The sequence below is a fragment of the Periplaneta americana genome, chromosome 3, assembly GCF_040183065.1.
Source record: "Periplaneta americana isolate PAMFEO1 chromosome 3, P.americana_PAMFEO1_priV1, whole genome shotgun sequence".
Taxonomy (NCBI): Eukaryota; Metazoa; Arthropoda; class Insecta; order Blattodea; family Blattidae; genus Periplaneta; species Periplaneta americana.
Window position 1 is genome coordinate 22597892 of NC_091119.1, and position 22500 is coordinate 22620391.

Consider the following 22500-nt stretch of genomic DNA (forward strand, 5'->3'; position numbering starts at 1 on the left):
GAAAGGAAACGAAACGAAAGGAAAAAAACGGAGATGAAGAAAAGAAAAGGAAAGGAAAGGAAAGGAAAGGAAAGGAAAGGAAAGGAAAGGAAAGGATAGGAAAGTAAAAGAAAGGAAAGGGAAGTAAAGTAAAGAAAGGAAAGGAAACGAAAGGAAACGAAAGGAAAAGAAAAAACGGATACGAAGAAAAGAAAAGAAAAGAAAAGGAAAGGAAAGGAAGGAAAGGAAAGGAAAGGAAAGGAAAGGAAAGGAAAGGAAAGGAAAGGAAAGGAAAAGAAAGGAAAGGAAAGGAAAGGAAAGGAAAGGAAAGGAAAGGAAGGTAAAAGAAAGGAAAGAAAGGGAAATTAAAGAGAAGTAAAGTAAAGAAAGGAAAGGAAAGGGAAGGAAGGGAAAGGAAACGAAAGGAAAAGAAAAAACGGAGATGAAGAAAAGAAAAGGAAAGTAAACGAAAGTAAAGGAACGGATAGGAGGGCAAAGTGGAAGAAAGAAAAGGAAAGCAAAGGAAAGAAGGAAAACGAAGAAGAAGCGTAGGTGAAGGAAAGGAAAAGGAAAGTAAAGTAAAGGAAGGGGACGGATAGGAAGGTAGAGGAAAGGAAAGGAAAAGAGCGGAAGGTGGAATATCCGTGCCATAAAATTCAGAAAGAAAGGAAACGGTGGTTCTTCTGAACAACCACTATGCTGCAAAGGGTTAAAACTATACCTCTAATTCCAATAGTATGTAGTTTGTCCAAAAGTAAATTATGATTGATAGCGTCAAAAGCTTTCCGTAGATCCATGAAAATATCCAAAGATTTATTTCCGATATCTAGTTCATTGATAATATTTCCAGTAACATTAATAAGAGCATCATCAGTAGAAATATTATTACGGAAACCAAACTGATTTTTAGAGAGGATTTTGTTTTCCTAAATAATTTATTAATCTATTCTTTAAACATTTTTCAAGCAATTTGGAAAATGTTGGAAGCAAAGATATACAGTAGATCTATAGTTACTTACTTACTGGCTTTTAAGGAACCCGGAGGTTCATTACCGCCCTCACATAAGCCCGCCATTGGCCCTATCCTGTGCAAGATTAATCCAGTCTCTATCATCATATCCCACCGCCCTCTAATCCATTTTAATATTATCTTCCCATCTACGTCTCGGCCTCCCTAAAGGTATTTTTCCCTACGGCCTCCCAACTAACACTCTAGGGCCTGTATGCATTTCTGGATTCGCCCATACGTGCTACATGCCCTGCCCATCTCTAACGTCTGGATTTAATGTTCCCAATTATGCCAGGTGAAGAATACAATGCCACAGTGAATTGGAAACGCATCTGACAGAAACTGACCTATACGAACTATGGTGTACGTTTCACTGAGACACATTTTAATTAATCGAACTAGTTTCTTGGGAATACAAAATTCAATAAGAATATCATATAAAACTTCTCTCTTAACCGAGTCATATGCTTTTTTGAAATCTATGAATAAGTGATGCACTCTACCCTTATACTCCAATTTTTTCTCCATTATCTGTCGAATACAAAATACAAAATATCTGGTCAATAGTTGATCTATTACGCCTAAAACCACACTCATGATCTATAGGTATTTAAATTCTTTATATCTCCAGATCTGTATATTAGTAAATAAATTTAGGTTGAGAGTTATGAAGTTTATAATTAAATTCGTTAATTACTTTCTTGTTGTAAGGCCGTGGAAGATTGAAGCATATGTTTGGTTACCACCCGGCTGTAGGGGAGACCCGGGCAAAGGGAATAATGCATTTTTCTTAGAAACGCCAACAGGTAGCGCTTTCTGCTATGTTGGGGAAGAATCCCAACCAGATTTTGCTTTTGGAACTGACTTTTCGTCATTCTAGCTAGTGAGAGGAAAAGTAAGCGTGTGTTTGAAGAAAATTGACTGTTTTCTTAAAATATATTTCAAGGTAAGAGAAACATATGTACAACACACAATACTGCAGAAACTTTTTGTTATGTGATAGTAACATATAGGCGATACGATTTCTTCTAAAGTGTCGTACTTACGAAGAAGATTATTGATGCTTATGTTTGTAAAACATTAAATGAAAAGCGAAATGGCGTCTACGGGCAAAAGTGAATAGGGCAAAGTGGATAACTTATCCGCTTTGCCCTGCCACTTTATTTGACTATATAAGTGTTAGCTGTATTTTTGTATGTATTTGTCTATTGTAATAAAGCGTGTTAGATCATTTTACATAGTGAAGGCATTAGGTCACACTAATTAAACTATAAAGCAGTAACACTGATCTTAATTTTTACTTTAAAAAATCGTAATGTGTTTTTAGATGGTTTAATTTTTCAAGAGGAAGACGGAACAAGCCAAATGATCTGAAGAAGCCATGAAGAAAGTACTTGAAGAAATAAAATCTTCCAATCGGTGGTTCTGCTATCTGGTCATACAACCATAATGTGTTTGTTGATGAAGATTTTGCTCCAGATCAACTTACAGATCGCCCACTTCAGATAAAAATCAGCGAAACGACAGCTGGCTCAGATTTAACAAATTCTGCGGTGCCAGCTTCTTCAGCGGCTGAAGAAACAGTTAATGCTCACTCATAATCAACCACCTCTGTGATGTCGGCATCTTCAGAGATTGAAGGAATATTCAATACATCAATTACACTCAGATTTTCAGTTCCGGTTATACGAAAACCCTCAACATCGTCAGCAGGAGAACCCAAGTCACGTCTTTTGATTTAGACCAGTGCCAAAAGTGGATGCTCGAAAGATACGAGGTAAACGAAGAAAATGTCAGCGCTCTGAAGCTCTTACATCTATAACGATTAAAAACGTTGAAAGCGAAGTACCTTATGGGCAGGAGCAAAAGCAGAAGAAATCCAAGTCTTCAGTGCCAGTGAAACGTCGACTTGTTCAAATTTGTATTTTGTACTAATCTAACGTGCTGTAAACGGCTGTAATAACATTTCTTATCGTCTAATATGACTCATTAACATCGTGTTGATGTGTTGATTTAATTTTATTGTCAGTGAATAAAAATTGAACAGAAAAGTGAAAATGTTACAGGGATATTCACTTTTCCAGGGTTAATTATTCGCTTTGTCCATGTACCCAGGCAAAGCGAATGATTAACTCTATTTTCTTTCTCAAATCATATCACTCTCCGTAGGTACGAGAAACGAATCGCTGTTTTTTTTAGATATGTGGACAACATGTGTCACAACCAATGTCATGAAGTTTTTATTTCGGGAGCACCAAAATATAGCCTGTGGCATTGTTTATTCTTAGCTTATCCCCTTTGCCCGGGTTTACCCTACATATTTGTCGTTCTGATTCATGGACATTGAGAGCAGCGCTACTATTTTTCATTCGATAGAGATTCCAAGCTCACACAACTTAATCGTTTTGGTACCAACTTCCAACTTCCTAGTTCTGGAAGTAAACTACTGATCAAATTTGAAGTCCTTAAGTAATTACAAAAATCGTTAACAATGTAACTTATAGAAAAAAAAACAAAAGAAATAAACAAGAGATGATAGCCTGCTACATGTGGGAATAACTGTGTATGTTTAACTGAAGTGTGTTTATAACATACATCAAATGACAACTCTTGAAATACGTTCGTATAACTTTGAGGTGAGAACAATGTGCACTGACAAGGCATATTAAACATATATTTACTCTTAAACAGTATTTAATATTCACTATGATAATTCTGTTGCTAATTAGCGTCTGCTACACGTTTTTAAGTGCCTGGTTGTCATCGCAAGCTGAGATGTGATACAAATTGTTAGTTTTGTATAATAAGAATTATCATTCCAGACGATCAGCAACATTATAATTACACCCGTTGTGTTGAAGAGGTGTGAAAAATGTACTCTCGCTCTTAGGGATAGATTGAAGATTTGGAAACAAAGTGGAGGGAATATTTTGTTCTCATGATATATGTAGAAAATTGCTTAACAATGAGTGGCAGTGTTTGGTTATTCATACAGTACATAGGATCGTGATTGTACGGGTACAAAGAACACTTTCCGGGAGTAGAATTCGCTTAGGAAATTTTAATTGTAAGTCTGACAGAATGGTATGACCGAGTTGATAATGAAATAGATACAGAGAATCATTTTAAACAAATACGAGACACGCAAGCTACATGAAGTAAACATCGTTGCACAGAGGCTTGTTTCTGATGTAAAGAAACGAATGGAGAATTCGTAAGTTATGTAAATAGCTACCGTAAAATGGGGTAACTTTGCACCTGCAGGGGTAACTTTGCACCATCTATGAAACAATTTTATATAGGTCTAGGGGTGTTTACGTGAACCAAATTTATCTGTTCATTACTTCCACCAATAGATGGTATACGTATACGGGCTATTCCATATCAAATCGATCAGTAAAAAACCTCGCATTTTTTTATACGGTACTCTAATTTTTTCCCTATTTATACTGTACAAGGTGCTGAGGAGAGTGCATTTGCAAAAATATACTATCGAAAGTCAGACGGTTTTCGTATTGTTGAGCGACAAATTTAGCGTATTTTAGAAAAACAAGCCTCTTTCAGCGCTCAGAACTCTGGAACCATTTACTGCAGAACATTGAACGAGAGCTCATTTTGAAGCTGACATTTGGTAGGTTATGATAAGAAGTAATCCTTATTTTTATTATATACAGAGAGACAGATAATCTGATTTTACTTACTTTTAGGCTTTTTGCCCATTTGTAAAAATATAAAAAAGTAGTGAGAAAAAACCTTGCATTATTAAGAGGGATTCGGCATTGTTTGCTTAGTGTCACGGCAATAAGTTTCGGGGGTATTAAATAAATTATTTTCACACGCCTAGATTTGAAAGGCGCAACACAGCACGGACTGGCCGAGAGATGAAGATAAGCGAGCGCTGGGCGTCATTTTACTCCTATGTTTATGAAAACCTGTGATAAAGCTAGCCCAGCTATGCGCTACTAGACGAAACATCACGTGTTTATGTCTCCTGGCCTTGCTTGCCTAGGCTAGCTCCCGCCTCACAGTCAGCTGGTTGCTCACGCGCGTACTATTTATTTTCTTTATTTGATTTTTCAATATTTTCTTATTAACGTTGCACCAGTAAAAAATGCGTGTTTATTTGTACTTTCAATGCGGAATCTAACCATATATTTTAAAAATATTTTTTCGTGGGCAAAGGTGTCTTAATTAAGAAAAATCTAAATTTCTCCATTTCCATAAAAAGTAATAAAAACTGTTTACATGTCAATATAAACTTTAACTTTTCAGCATCAAAATAAACCATAATTTTGATCATTGGGTGAAAGGATTTCGGAGCTACAATAGTTTAAAGTTGCTAATTTTATGAAAATACGATAAATTTAAATATTTTTAATTTAAACACTATGAAGTTCTGATGCCTCAAACTATGCACAAAGCATTGTATCATAGTTGTCTACAGACAGAAAAAGTTTCATTTTATTTAAAAATTGCAAGGTCAATTTTCTCTATATTTCGGTCGATTTGAGATGGAATAGCCCATACAGTATTTTTCCACTGTTCGTGGTCATAGAATTTGTTTATGGTATAATCTATACCTTAACAACAGAACGTATGCACAATTTGATTGAAATATAGATCAAATTAATTACCTTTCATTACAAATGGTGTGCACAATCTCAAGATAAGTTATACGTGTATCTGTTCCTTATTCACCCATTTAGACTTTCTAGGTTCTAGGTTGTGCAGCTGTTTTGTCGGCAAATTGTGTTACGGAATAATTTTCTAATCAAGGTGAATTTGAGGCTAAATTGGGGTTACTTTGCACCATAACACAAACGAAGATTTTTTTTAAATTTTAATTGCATTATTTTCATTTGAGGACCTTCCATAAAGTTTACAAACGGTTACTGTAATTCACACTTTGTATTACAGCTAAATTATTTAAATTTGTGTTTCTTTTTATAACAGATTAAAGTCATACATGGTCTCTCACTGCCAAACTTGGTAACATTCTCTAAATATGCCAAAGGAAAATGTTGAGAAGGATACTAGGTTTATCAGTGAGGGACAAAGTTCCAAATGAAGTGCCCCAAAAGATGTCAGCAATTGGTTCGGTTTGGACAGGTACGAGGGAATAAAAACAAACATTGCTCTCATCAAGGCAGTGACAAAATCATTCAAATCCTGCAAATGAACTGAAAGGGAGGATATTATGGAATATGAATGGGAGGATGTAATTGGGAGAGTAAATCCACCCAAGAAAGTATCAAGAAAGGGCTTGCTTATAGTCCATTCCAGAAATAATACGTATAATTTTTTACAGTTATTCACGTGCTGTAATCTCGACTTGTCATTCGAAAGAACTGAAAATATTTTTGAAACAACATTTTAGAAGAATGTGATTACTAATATTGAAATTTTGTGTAGTTTTTTCAAAAAGTTTTGTCCATGTTACTATTCATAGCAGTTTTTGAATCTGTGTTTCCATTTTTTCTGTTCCTGATACATTATATTTTCATTGTTTAACACATGTATGGTGCAATGTAACACCAGCAGTGGCAAACTTTGAACCACTCCTCTTAAAACTCTGACTGTGGAAAGTAACCCCCAAGTATGGGTAACTTTGCACCAATTTTTGGCAGATTACAAATTCCAAAAGACATTTTATTTTCGAAGATATGACTGGCTAAATATATTCCCGTATATCCCTAGAACGTATAAAATAAATGCCCATCTCAAAATTAGACATTTAAAGACTATATACAGACTGAAAAAAAAATTTAACTAGAAAATGGTGCAAAGTTACCCCATTTTACGGTACTCCATATAGTCTATTGAGTCAAAACGTGCAAACATAATACAAAAATAGGTGTTTCAAAAATGATACATACTTTCTTAATATAAGCTTCACAGATTTCACAACAATTCAATTTATTTATCATGTTCCGAACGATATTACCTATCGTTTATCATAGGTAAGACCACGGGTGCTGAATTTATACAAAGTGAATGAACAGCACGAATTCTAGGCCAACTTGTTTAGAGGTTACACTATTTCAGGAACTTATTAATATACAGAGTGGAATGAAACCTATCACATTAAATCACAGAGGTAACAGATCAAGTCAATGCTAACAAGTTTTGTCAAGTAAGTTTGTGATACGCCCAATAGTTTTGAGAATCGAAATGTAACGTGTTGCAACGCTACAATGCTTCTTGAGGACATTGCTCCGCAGTGGGAGTGAGTGTAACTCCAATCATCCACGCCGCAAGACTTGATAGAGAGGAAAATGTAAACAAAAACGTCTCAACAGTTACGTTTCGATCAAATTACTGTATATACGTTAATACATTACTTAACATTACTGTAAACTTGATTTTTTTTTCTAAATTAATTTATTTTTAATTTCTTCAAAGATAATAACTTAAAATGGAGATTAAGTTACAGAATGTGTATTCCTAATAATGTCCCTATTCTGAGTTTACATAAAATGTAAAGGAATCTTTAATGAGAATAGTTTTATACATCTTGAATACACAACTTTTAACACTATATCACTTTGGAAAACGTATTATATGTCTTTCTCGTGTTAAATTTTATGTTACCTGGTTAACATGTTTCGGCCTGCTATTGGCCATCATCAGAACTAGTTGTTGCTGGTCTTGGCGCCTTTTGTTTTGTTTCCTGTGGGGATGTGTTTGTGTAGTGTGATGTGGAGTCAAAGAGTGTGTGTGTTCTGAAATTGAGTTGTGTTGAGAATTTCATTTGGATGTGTTTTTGTGTGCCTGTATATTTCGTTTTGTTCTAGTGTGTTTAGTTTCTAGAAAAATACGAAACATACAAACACACTAAAACACATCCAAATGAAATCCTCAACACACAACTCAATTTTAGAACACACACACACACACACACACACACTCTTTGACTCCACATTACACTACACAAACACACTCCCACAGGAAATAAAACAAAAGGCACCAAGACCAACAACAACTAGTTCTGATGATGGCCAATAACAGGCCGAAACATGGTAACAAGGTAACATAATATTTAATACGTGAAAGACATATAATACGTTTTCCGAAGGAATAGTTTTGTTTTATAAGAATGTAAATTCTTTACTATTTTGTAATTACGTAAAAAGCAAAGAATTTCAACAGATACTGTGAATGTTAAATAAGTTTCATGGTATTAAATTTGGAGTTAAAGAAGTTACTGTATATCGTAATAAAGAATGTTAAAAACCGAAACATTTGCATAATTAATTCACTGCATACTTTACGTTTTGATCTACAGTAATGAAGTTCTTTTCTTGAATGTACATTGTTATTCCTCAATGTTAGAAATATTAATGATATATAGAAATAAATAATCTACGTTTATAACAATGTATGTTCAATTGATTTTCTTTTTAAATTATGATATGTTTTGAGGTTATGACTTACAACATTAGGGTAACACAAATATGAAATAATAGTATTATTAGTAGGCCTATTCCATGTTTATACCCTGGTTTTCTGTTTCGTTACTAGTGTTGGCACCTGTATGAGGAGGGGAAACCTCACCTTCAAACAAACTTTAAAACAGTAGGATGAAAAGGCAATGCAAGAAGCCATAAAACAAATTCGAGAAAAGACGCGAGAGTATTCAGTATTACGGTTGGGAAGATGCTGAATGCTTGTTCTGTGTTTTCTTAGCAGAGACCATTTTGACTTTGCAATTTTGTTAATCTTGTAACTTGTTAACAGTATTCCATACTTGTAGGCTACCTACATTTTTATAGAGTAAATGTGTTATATTTTGAGGAAATTATTTTTCCCAACATTTTATAACAAGTCAGGTATAGGCATGGATGGGCAACTCGTGCTCCCAAAGTGCTAAAAAAAACCTTGAAAGAGAGAAAGACAGACGGAGCCAGCCGCAGCAGTTACAAGTTGTTTGTAGTTTCGCTGCAAAAGACACGGTGCGCTCTGGCGGCTCATGCAGGTGGTCGTGATATCTACTCCATGATTTGAATTTCAGAATGACGCTGGTACAATAATTATAGTAACTTTAGACAGACTGTACCTAAGCACACATAAGAAAATTATATTATTTTTTAGCTTTGTAAATTAGTTTAGTACTGGAAACACAAAATGAATACAACCTTTTCAAGATACAACAAATATAGCTGAAACACTTATTTATTATTACACTATTTGTTAATATTTCTTATTTGAAACGTAGAAAGCTAGAATTTACAAGTCTTTATACATTAAAGAGTATTCCTCTGTTCTCAGAAAAGCAATAGTCTGTATTCGCAAACAATAACAAATTCAAGGAAGTATTTTTTACATGTCACGGCAGATGAAATAAGCTTGCTTCTGAGCTCTTTCTTTACTTTGAGAGCTTTTACGCTTCTTTCTTGTATTAAACTCTGCCTCAATCACATACAATATATATGGAGGCAAAGAGTATATTTGGAAATTCTGACTTAGGCAACATTACGAACAGTTAGATTCCTGATTTTGTTGGAATCTGAGTGTTGTGCTGTTCTGTAGATTTATTAATTCAAACTATAAATTTTCAGGATTTTCTATCGACGTAAACCAGTAAGATTTCAGAAAAATTTCGATTCCTTGTCAATTGTCACTGTTTCTCCAAACTTAGCAGCGAATTCTGCTGTAGGTCTTGAGATAGGGTCTTATATTAGATAAGATTTTCCTATCACTCTTCAAGGTAGTTTATAGTCAAAGAAAGTGAAGTTGTCTATGTTCTACATGATACTACCACATTTCAAATTTATCCATAAATGTTCTTAGCTAGTCGATCATATGTCGTGCAATTCTGTAACTCGCACGCACAACGTGCTAATGATATTTGATATCAGTCTCACCTTGTTGATATCTCATTTTTACCTTTAGCTGTTCTAAAGCAGTTGCAGACAGTATTTCTTTACTAAAACCTTCACTGTTTATTTGTAACTTAAAATGTCATGCTTAAGAAAGTGTAATAGAATACAAGTTTTACTTCTATTCTTAATAAAAAAAAATTCTCTTTTTACTCGTAACTAAAGGGAAATATCTGGGAATTATATTCACTTAAAACGAACCGCCATTTACTGCAGACGCGATCGAACTTGTGTCTTGAAAGAACCGCACACAGACAGTACAGATAGTACAGAGTCCGTTCTACCTGCACTGAGATTGTGTTGACACTTTGAGAGCACGAGTTGCCCACCCATGTGTATAGGCCTACCATTCACAGGAACATACAGAAATAAACAGGACGATACTTTAAGTCAGCCGAGGCGAGAACGTGACTTGCGAGACATTGTGGCTCGCAGTGATAGCTGTGCATTTCGCTTGCTTCTAACCTCCGCCAACCCCCACCCTCTCACTCACTGGAGTCAAACTCCGTTCCATTTGTATTTGTCTCTGACCTGCGAGTGGCATATGTCTCTCTCGAAACCATGTACGGAAGTTCCAAGTAGGATGGGAGGACACATTTTTTGCTGTCAATATGATGAGAATATTAAATGTATGATTTGTTCACAAGTATTACGAGGAAAACGGTTGTATAACATTAAACGGCATTATGCTACATGTTACTGATGAAACATTAAAAGGTTAAGTGTCATCATCATCATCATCATCATCATCATCATCATCATCTCTGTACGTCGACCCTTTTTCAGCAGATGTACGAATAATGCTGTTAGCTCTTCAATTTGAACTCACTGATTTACTATGTGATGTCAAATAATCTTTGCCAAAAAATAAATATCAGAAGCTTCGTTCTTTCGCTTGCTCTGTTGAAGCCATGTTCGCTACAACTTACGTTTGTGAAAAATTATTTTCAACAATTAAAATAGTAAAAACCAAATTTAGATCACGACTGACAGACAAATATCTTCGTGATCAACTACGACAGGCAGTAAGTAACATAATTCATGATTTTGAAACTTTGTCGCAGAGACATTCTGAAGACAGTTAATTTTAGATTGTGATACTGTTCATTTATTGTTAATTTCTTTCTTCGTTACACGTACTAAATATTAGTTTGTAGCCTTGTACTGTATAAAATTATATTTAAGTGCTTGACGTAAGGAAAATGAAAATCCAGTAATAAGTCAGACAGTTGCTTCACTTCCCCTTCGGGTGTCCGCCTCCCTCCATAGGTGCTATGCACGTTGCAGGTTACACAGTGGCTCGTCGCACGATTACATTTTCGCCACTGCTGCAGTTTACGTTCAGTATTCAAAACATGTAGGTTCCAAAGCGAAAAAAAATAATGGTACCATATTTAAACATTTTACTTTCCTCTATAATAGTATACCTGATCATCAGCATCAACATCGTCATCGTCATCATCATCACTATCATTATCGTTATCTCCGGGACTTTGGTGTCTTCTGTAGCGTAGAATGCCGATGCTATTGCCGATCAGCCAATATTAGTCCATAAATTCTTAAGTACGTAAATTGCTCATGACATTAGGTATTAATCATGTTAAGATAACTTTAGACTTCACCTCTAGCAGTTGCTTACTAACGAGAATTAAGATATGCAGGGTTCGTAGCCACAGGAGGAAACAACTGTTAACGTTGCTGCAATAAAAACCCATTCATAAACTCGGTTCGGAGCTATAAAGTTGCAGCCGGACCGGGGAGAAGGCATAAAACTTTGCCTTATGTTAAATCCACTTTCTAATAGACAGGGCTATTCATCACATGCATTAGGATCTCAAGATGGCGTAAGCTATAACCGCGTTAGTTATGGTCCCTGTGTGGAGAACAATGTTGAAAGCCAGGATTTCCTGGAATCAATTCATAAGGTACAACTCAATTCCTGTAAGATATATCTTGTAATGGCATTTGGGAACTCAACTCGGAAAGCATTTCAAGTATTTCCAAAGCAATATTAACTTCACTCTCGGCAGGCCAATACCATCACCATGACTACATGACTAATCACCGTTTTTATTTTATTTCCTTTTATTATTTTAAGAGATGCAATCTATTCTTTTTTACAGATAAGTAGGATCAAATATCGACAAAATTTCACTTATATTTTATCTCCGATATTTGGCAGAGAGAAAACTGACAAAAATTTACAATATAATTTACAGCTTTTAATTTACAACATAAGGAAGGAATTTTAACAAAAAAAATTTAACGATCAACAATGTCTGTGATTAACTAATTTAGAAACGATTAATCTAGAAGTTCCACGTTTTCAGCATTCTTAATTTCCTAATTAGGATATTATTATTATTATTATTATTATTATTATTATTATTATTATAATTATTATTATTATTATTACTACTATTATTATTATTATTACTATGGGCCGCACTTTGCCCCAGGAAGCTACGAGATTAAGTATTATTGGAGTATTTAACTGGACGACGCATGTGAATCTAGCAAGCGAAGTATTGTACTTGACTGACTGGTCACGCGACTCTTGTTTCGTAAGGTGCGGCAGAGCAAAACGTGGAACATTTTAACATTTACACTACTAATTTACAATTTAATTTATTTACACTATGTACAGCAGAGTAGGCTTACACTATAACAAAGAAAGTAGGTATCTATACTAATAATAAATCTGTAGCCGAAATTTTTCTGGCAATTTCCGATTTTCAAAAAATAATTGGTCCTAACATATATAATTAACCGCCCTGAAACCGAAAATCGCATTTTTGAAATTTTTGTTTGTATGTCTGTCTGTATGTTTGTTACCTTTTCACGCGATAATGGCTGAACGGATTTCGATGAACATTGGAATATAAATTAAGTTCGTTGTAACTTAGATTTTAGGCTATATGGCATTCAAAATACATTATTTAAAAGGGGGGTTATAAGGAGGCCTGAATTAAATAAATCGAAATATCTCGCTTATTATTGATTTTTGTGAAAAATGTTACATAACAAAAGTTTTTTTAAAATGATTTCCGATAAGTTTTATTCTTTACAAAATTTTGATAGGATTGATATTTAATGAGATAAATGAGTTTTAAAATTAAAATAACGCCATCTAAGACGGTGCAATGAATTAAGAACAAATGACTTCGTCTATAAGGGGCCTTGGGCAACAACAATCGAAACAGGGGCCTTGGACATCAACAATCGAAAGCTATTAAACTTAGCCTACAGACAATGTTTCTGTGTATGTATGAAGTAATATCAGAAGCTAAATTAACCGATTTGTATAATTAATTATTATTTCACCATTGGGAAGTGTAGTTTCTCTAGATGGACATAATGCTATAATGTTATTACAGTAACGTCGGAGTAAATCGAGGACAGGTAAGATTAAAATAGCTTCTTATGCACAGAACATTTGATAGGCTATTTTGTACATTCGTTTTCTGTATTTCTTAAAATAATATTTATGTACACTCATTTTAATCTCAGAGAATTAACGAACAACGAGAGTGTATTGATTTAGTATGCAGTAATAGTACGTTAGCTTGGCAATCCATTATTTAATAATTCAGATTTTAACTATGCTCAATTGAATCGTGTTAAAATACATAAAATATATATGCAATAAATGCAATGCAAACAAATTAGGTAATGAGCGAAGCAGATTATCTTGTGCTGTTGTAAAAGTTGTTCTCTGGATCAAACGTCCTATTTTAATTATGTAATTACTTTATATTTATTTCTAACAGGTGCAGCGGAGCGCACGGGTACGGCTAGTACATTAATAAAACATTATTTACACCATTATGCACAGTGTTGTATATTGTAATGCAAGATATTTTATTTCTTAATACTATGATCTACTTATTTTGTAAATTGTAAACAATAGTGTAAATAATATTTGATTAATGTAAGACTTCATTCTTTATGATAGTGTAATAGTGAAAATAGTGTACTTTAGTGTACATAGTGTAAAGGGACTGTCAGAAGTAGACTACTTTCAAAAGTCGATTGTGAGGAAGACAGCTTTTCGTCTCTAGAATATGTTCCATCTTCAAATTATATTATGTTAGTAGAATATTTATTTGTAATGCATTCATTTTCCTTCATTATGTTAATCATTCCTTCCATCCAAATTGTCTTGTTTGACATTAAATTCTAATAGTTTAACTCTTAAAATTAGCCTACATGTAACTAAAAACATCTATATTTTGCTCTTACTATTATTATTATTATTATTATTATTATTATTATTATTATTATTATTATTACTATTATTATTATTCCATTGTGTCCTATATTGATGTATTTGCTATGTGTTTTTGTACTGGTTGAATGGAATAGAAGGCCTTGTGGCCTTAACTCTGCCAGTAGTAGTAAAAATAAATGAAATAAATAAATAAATGCATAAATAATTTAAAATTTAGGAAAGGTCATCGTAGTTTCAAGCTTTATTACTAGAATGCATTTTCAACAGTCTTCGAGGTCTAGTTCTGACTCATGAATAGAACGCCAACTGCATCAATAACAAAATTCAAATGTTCCCTTATAGTACCTCTGCCACACGCCAAACATGACGTCACGCCAATATAGTCTATGAACTTGTAACCTTATCTACGTATGCCATGAGTCACAGAATACGGTCCTGAATTATTATTATTATTATTATTTATTATTATTATTATTATTATTATTATTATTATTATTATTATTATTATTATTATTATTATTATTATTATTATTCGTAGACGCAACAGCTCGTTTCAGGCCATGACCGCCTTCACCACATTTTTCCGCTGGTCCCTATCTTCTGCTTTCTTCCTGAAAGCACTGATTCCTAGCTCTTGCAGGTCCGCTTCCACATTATCCATCCATCTCAATGGTGGTCTTCCTCTCTTTCTGATGCCCTCTGAGTTATTAAAAGTCAATTTCCTCACCGGATTACTCTCCTCTGTCCGCCACAGATGACCAAGCCATCTAATTCTTGTTGACTTGATGTTTTAATTATATCTGATTCACTGTAGAATTGGTATAATTAAAAATTGTGCTTAATTCGCCATATTTCATTATCGTTCGTGGGACCATAGATTCTTCTCAGGACTTTCCTTTCAAATATCCTTAAATTCTCTTCATCCTTCTTAGTAAGTGTCCAGCACTCACTACCATAAATCAGAATTGGTCTAATTAATGTCTTATATAATTTTATCTCTGTCTTAATACTACGCTGATGGGATTTCATCTGTTTTTAAGTACTGAATAGCTTCTATTTGCAATAATTATTCTGTATAATGTCTCTTTTTGTATTTTATCATCATTTGTGATTAAAGTTCCAAGATATTTAAATTGATTCACATTTTCAAAATTATTATTATTATTATTATTAACTAGCCGTACCCGTGCGCTCCGCTGCACCCGTTAGAAATAAATATAAAGTAATTATATAATTAAAATAGGACATTTGATCCAGGGAACATTCGTGCTTGATATAAGGATAAATCGTTTATTATGTTACTTAATTTAAATTGTATTTGCATAATTAAAATGCGATCATTTTGATCCAGAGACCACTCATTTGGTCATAAAAATTATTTTAGGAAATACAGGAAACGAATCTACAGAATAGCCTATCAAGTTTTCTGTGCATAAGAAGCTATTTTAATCTTACCTGTCCTCAATTCACTCAGAAGTTAATGTAATAACATTATAGCATTATGTCCATCCACAGAAACTACACTTTCCAATGGTGAATTAATAATTAATTATACAAATCGGTTATTTAGCTTCTGATATTACTTCATACAAACACAGAAATATTATCTGTAGGCTATCTTTCATAGCTTTCGATTGTTGCTGTCCAAGGCCCCTTATAGGCGAAGTCATTTGTTTTTTAATTCATTACACGGCCTTAGATGGCAGTTATTTTAATTTTAAAACTCATTTATCTCATTAAATATCAGTCCTATCAAAATTGTTCAAGGAATAAAACTTATCGCAAATTATTTTTAAAAGAAACTTTTGTTATGTAACATTTTTCACAAAAATCAATAATAAGCGAGATATTTCGATTTATTTAATTCAGGCCCCCTTATAAACCCCCTTTTAAATAATGTATTTTGAATGCCATATAGCCTAAAATCTAAGTTACAACGAACTTAATTTATATTCCAATGTTCATCGAAATCCGTTCAGTCATTATCGCGTGAAAAGGTAACAAACATACAGACAGACATACAGGCAGGCAGACAGACAGACAGACATACAAACAAAAATTAAAAAAAAAAGCGATTTTCGGTTTCAGGGTGGTTAATTGTATGTGTTAGGACCAATTATTTTTGGAAAATCGAAAATTGCCAGAAAAATTTCGGCTACAGATTTATTCTTAGTATAGATGTACATAAAATACGAAAAAAAAAAAAACGAGAAAAATAACAGAGACAGGAGATTGTAATAAAATATTTGTCGTCTTTGTTGAAATAGTGATTAGGTCTACTGTATTTGATATTAGAGTCGAGGTTCGCCAGTTGAAACCCTGTTGGATGGAATGCACTCTGAAAGGCAAAATAAAACCTTAATCTTCATTCCATGCAAGATGATTCCCCGCGTTAACAAATGTAACGAAAAATCCTTCCGTGTCCCGACCGCTGATTGGTTCCTATGTTCCCATCTCCTGTGTTTGACCTTGGTTGCGAGTGGTGACGTAGTTGCATGTCATCTTATCACGCCTCATTTTCAATAACAGTCCATCCCCGCCCCATCTACAAATTACATCCTTTTTCAGACTTAGTAAAGCTTAATTAGTTTTTTCGTATATCTCCTTCATATATCGTATTTCCTTTTCGTGTTTATTAAAACAGCACGTTTCCTATTAAAATAAATAAATAAATTAATTAATTAATTAATTAATTGATAGATAAATAAATAGATAAGTAAATAAGTAAGTAAATAAATAAATAAATAGATAAATAAATAAATAGGTAGATAAATAAATAAATATATAAGTAAATAAATAAGTAAATAAATAAATAAACAAACAAATAAACAAATAAAAAACAAATAAATAAACAAATACATAAATAAGTACATAAATAAATAGATAAATAAATAAATAAGTAAATAAAAAAGTAAATAAATAAATAGATAAGTAAATAAACAAGGGAATAAATAAGTAAATAAACAAAGAAACAAACAAAAGAAACAAATAAGTAAATAATAAACAAATACATAAATAATAAATAAATACATATTTGAATGTATGAATAAATAAATAAATAAATGAAGAAGTAAATAAATGGATGATTTACTGAATACATAAATAAATAAATAATAATAATTAAATAAATAAGTAAGTAAATAAATAGGTAAGTATATAAACAAGGGAATAAATAAGTAAATAAACAAAGAAACAAAATAAACAAATAAGTAAATAATAAACAAATACATAAATAATAAGTAAATACATACTTGAATGTATGAATAAATAAATAAAGTAGTATATAAAAGGATGATTTACTGAATAAATAAATAAATTAATTAATTAATACATATATAAGTCGGATGGGTGAATGGATACATGGATGGATGAATAAATAAATTAATTAAAATTTCACTTCCTCGTAATACGGGATACTTAAGGCAGAATTCAACATTGAATTTAGGAAGCAGAAAAAAACGTGGTAAATTTTATTTCCAATGTCGAGAATCGATCGTGGAACTTTGAAATACGAAACGTGCACATACACCCCGGCTGGACTGTTCAGTTTTATAATTTTAGCGCCCATAGTAAGTGGAAAAATATTTGTAACCTTTCGCTGCTGCCAAAACAAAAAGAGAAGAGATTCATCTCTGGAACCTGACGTGCATTTGGCATTTGTACACAATGGAGTCCAATTTCTCACCGCTATTGATCCTGCCCTGGCACTCACTCATGTGTCAGTGCTATTCCGCGATCACGCTCCGAGATATAGCTGCATTTCAATTTCCGAGTCATGAAATTAGGTTAATAGAGCTATTCTTATGAAACAGCAACAATGTTTCATTCCACCGGCCTATATTTTTAGGTCCAACCCCAGAACAGCAATTAGGCTGACATTTTATCACCAGAGTAGAACAGGGTTGTTCAAAATCTAAGAGATCTGACTGTGGACCAGATTTTCATTTAGCCTATTTCCTAAGAATTTTCTATACATTCCATTTAACAATCCTTTCACTGGAAAGGCACTTATATTAATGCGAATAATGGATTATAGGTAATTAAAGAGTGGTTTGATTCAAACGCTCCTTCCTTAAACACATCCAAAACAACTGTTGTTCCATTTTCACTAAGGTCCAGTGGTCTTCGATCTCCTCAATCTTCCTTTAGGCTCAAAATTCATCATTCAGATTGTTCTTCTCAAAATTGTGAATGTCCCATATTAACCGAATCCTCAGAAGTTAAGTATTTAGGCATTACAACCAACCAACACTTACGATGGAACAAACATATTACATATTTATGCAATAGATTACGTAAAGCAATTTGCTGTATATCTTTGTTATACTTCGGTCATATTTACCAATTAATATTTTACGTCTCATTTATTTAGCTTTATTTCAATCCATTTTCCAGTATGGAATTTTAGGGTGGGAACATGCATGTATTTCTAATCTCATTCCACTAATATTTATTCAGAAAATAATTATTACAATATGCCTTAATAAACCAATTGATTGCTCATCCGAGCTTTTGTTTACTGATTTTAATGTTTTGAAAATTAAACAGATTTATTATATTGCCTTATTAATCTTCATACATAAAAACAGTAATAAATTAAAATTGTATCATCATAAATATGGGACTAAAAGATCCGATTTTATACGACTAGAGGAACCAAAGTATTTCACAAGCACAGCCCTGAGCCATGGTACCTACTTTGGTCCAAGGTTACACAATAAAATAATTGATAAATACCCAAATTTGGAAAATTTTAGTATCAGAAATTTAAAAAATAGCGTTAGGAATTTAATTTTTTAAGAATATATATTGATTTAATATGTATATGTATTTGTATGACTTAAATTGTTAAAATTGAAATTGTATTTTTAAATTTAATTTATTCCTGTAATTTTTTTTCTTGACCCAGTTTGTGTCAAGCAATTATCTTTGTGTTTATATTTGTGTTTAGATATCTCCCTGAGCACCAGTTTTTACTCCTTCAGGGAAGAACTAAGATTGTATTTTTGTCCATGTTATTTTATTAACAATAAAAAATAATAATCATCATCATCATCATCATCCTTCACGAATTAGGCCTCTGTAGACCTGTTTCGGCCCCATCTAGCAGTCTTCTTAACGGTCTAACAATAATAATAATTAATAATAATAATTAATAATAATAATAATAATAATAATAATAATAATAATAATAATAATATTGGCATAACATCATAATTAAGGGGACGTGTTTGATTTGTAAAACTTTGACAATTGAAGGTACACGGGAAAAATGAACAATATCACAATCCCTTTAAGGGTGATGTCGCTACCTAATTCACTGTAGCTATTACTACAAACTTTAGTGTTATTTTTACCAAAAGTGGTAAAGGAGAATTAAAACCACGATACATTCATCATTACCTTCATTTCAATTAGAAACACCAATAAATTTTGCAGTAATAAACTTAAATAGATCATTACGTCACCCTTAATGGAAATGTGACAATGTTCGTTTTTCCCGTGTGCCCTTCAATTTCCATTCAAAATTTGTGAAATTTAAACTACATAAACAGGCCTGCAACGCTGTACATAATTTGGTGCCATTAGGACTAATATTTTTGAAATTACATTTTTTAAGAACTGGAAGTGGGCTAACAACCCATCACCGTAAAAAGCAGCTTGTTACGAATCCTTGAAATAAGCCTCGGAATGGGACTGATTCTCTGGCACGACCACAGCAAAGGAATAAGGTTTTGAGATTTTGTAGTCTATTCTTCACCTGACATAAGTAGGAACATATATTATTTCAATGTACCGAAGTACATATGATATTTCTATGCAGATATTCTGCGTCATCATATGATGAAAGAGTAATGGAACGGAGAAAAATTCTCTCCGACGCCGGGACTTGAACCCGGGTTTTCAGCTCTACGTGCTGATGCTTTATCCACTAAGCCACACCGGATACAACCCCGGCGCCGAACAGAATCGTCTCTGATTGAGTTCCAACTCTTGGGTTCCCTCTAGTGGCCGCCCTCTGCACTACGTCATAGATGTCTATGAACATAGGACCGAAGCCCACACATGTGCTGAGGTGCACTCGTTATGAGTGACTAGTTGCCCGGGATCCGACAGAATAAGCGCCGTCTTAAATCACTTCGTGATTTACGCATATCATATATTATTTCAATGTACCGAAGAACATATGATATTTCCATGCAGATATTCTGCGTCATCATATGATGAAAGAGTAATGGAACGGAGAAAAATTCTCTCCGGTATGGCTTAGTGGATAAAGCATCAGCACGTAGAGCTGAAAACCCGGGTTCAAGTCCCGGCGCCGGAGAGAATTTTTCTCCGTTCCATTACTCTTTCATCATAAGTAGGAACATTAAATCCAGACGTTTATATAGAATAGACTTTGTAGGAGTACAGGAGGTTAGGTTAGATGGAAACGGCATAACACAAATAGGAGATTATTTGTTGTATAATATTAAAATGGATTTGAGGGAGGTGGGATATGATAATAGAGACTGGATTGGTCTTGCTCAGGATAGGGACCGATGCAACAGCGGGCTTACGTGAGGGCGGCAATAAACCTCCGGGTTCCTTAAAAGCAAGTAAGTAAGTAAGTAAGTAAGTAAGTAATTAAGTAAGGAAGTGGACAAGATAGAAGATATGGTTGAGAAGGAGAAGAAGGGAGCATGCGTAATCCAAATGGGCGACTGCAACACAGCTGTAGGAGAAGGACAAGATGGAAGAACAGTTGGAAAATATGGATTGCGAAAAAAGAAATGACAGAGGAGAATCTTTGGTGAATTTCTGTAAAAGTAATGCAATGATTGTTGAAAATACATTACTCCAACAACATAAACAAAGAAGATATACATGGACATGCCGAAGGGACGAAAGCAGATATCAGATAGACTATATACTGGTACAGGAATGATTCCGAAATTACTTAAAAATGCAAAGACTTTACCAAGAGCGGATATTAACTCAGATCATGTTCCGCTGATATGCGAAGTAGATATTCGTCTGAAGAAAAATAAGAGGAAGATGTAACTTTGTAGTTAAATATCGGGAAAAAAATTATGGAAGAAGCAACTATGGAATTCACAACACATTTTTAGCTTCAGAATACTATATCTTAAAAGTATTTATTTCAGTCACTGACTTCACAGCATATGTTTAAGGTGCTACACCTTTACATTATAGATTTAAAAGACGTATGAACGTTTTCGTTGGTCTACACCAACATCATCAGATACGAAGTACATTTCAGCAATATCAGTGCTCTCTACATAATATCTACAAATACAAAACATATTTAGTGGCATGCAAAATGAGGCATATTAAAAACCAATTGCTGTGATACACATTGACATTCTATATGACTGCTTTGATTGTCACTTACTTAAAACACACGTATAGATTACAAAAAAATATTGATTTACATATATATATATATATATAAATGCAAGTCTTAACATATGAGATAATAAAATGACATGATTTAAAAGTAATAAAAATAATAAAATATAAAACTAAGACAAAAAGTATTATGAATGTGAAGAGTTGCAAAATTACAGTAATTACATTTATTATATTCCTATTTCAGTTTCACAATAATATATATATTTCCATCATTCAGAAACGTATGTATCATGGTTTGTGTCACACGAGGGCGGCACACAACCACCACATAATCAACATCTAAGAAGGCACGTCTACACTGATTAATTCTGATACTTGACTTACGCCATACCACACGTTCATTACAATTACAGTATTGGATATCGACAATACATCGCCATATTGGAGGAACAGCATTATCGACAAAATCAAATATACATCATTAATCAACATCAAACAACCCAACGTATAATACATTGGCATTTATAATAAAACCATATAAACTTGAAAAATATTCAAATAATTACGTGACACAAACCATGATGCATACGTTTCTGAATGGTGGATTATATTATTGTGAAACAGAAATAGCAATATAATAAATGTAATTACTGTAATTTTGCAACTCTTCACATTCATAATACTTTTTATCTTAGTTTTATATTTTATTATTTTTATTACTTTTAAATCATGTCATTTTATTATCTCATATGTGAAGACTTGCATTTATATATATATATATATATATATATATATATATATATATATATATATATATATATATATGTGAATCAATATTTTTTGTAATCTATACGTGTATTTTAAGTGACAATCAAGGCAGTCATATAGAATGTCAATGTGTATCACAGCAATTGGTTTTTAATATGCCTCATATTGCATGCCACTAAATATGTTTTGTATTTGTAGAGATTATGTAGAGATCACTGATATTGCTGAAATGTACTTCGTATCTGATGATGTTGGCGTAGACCAACGAAAACGTT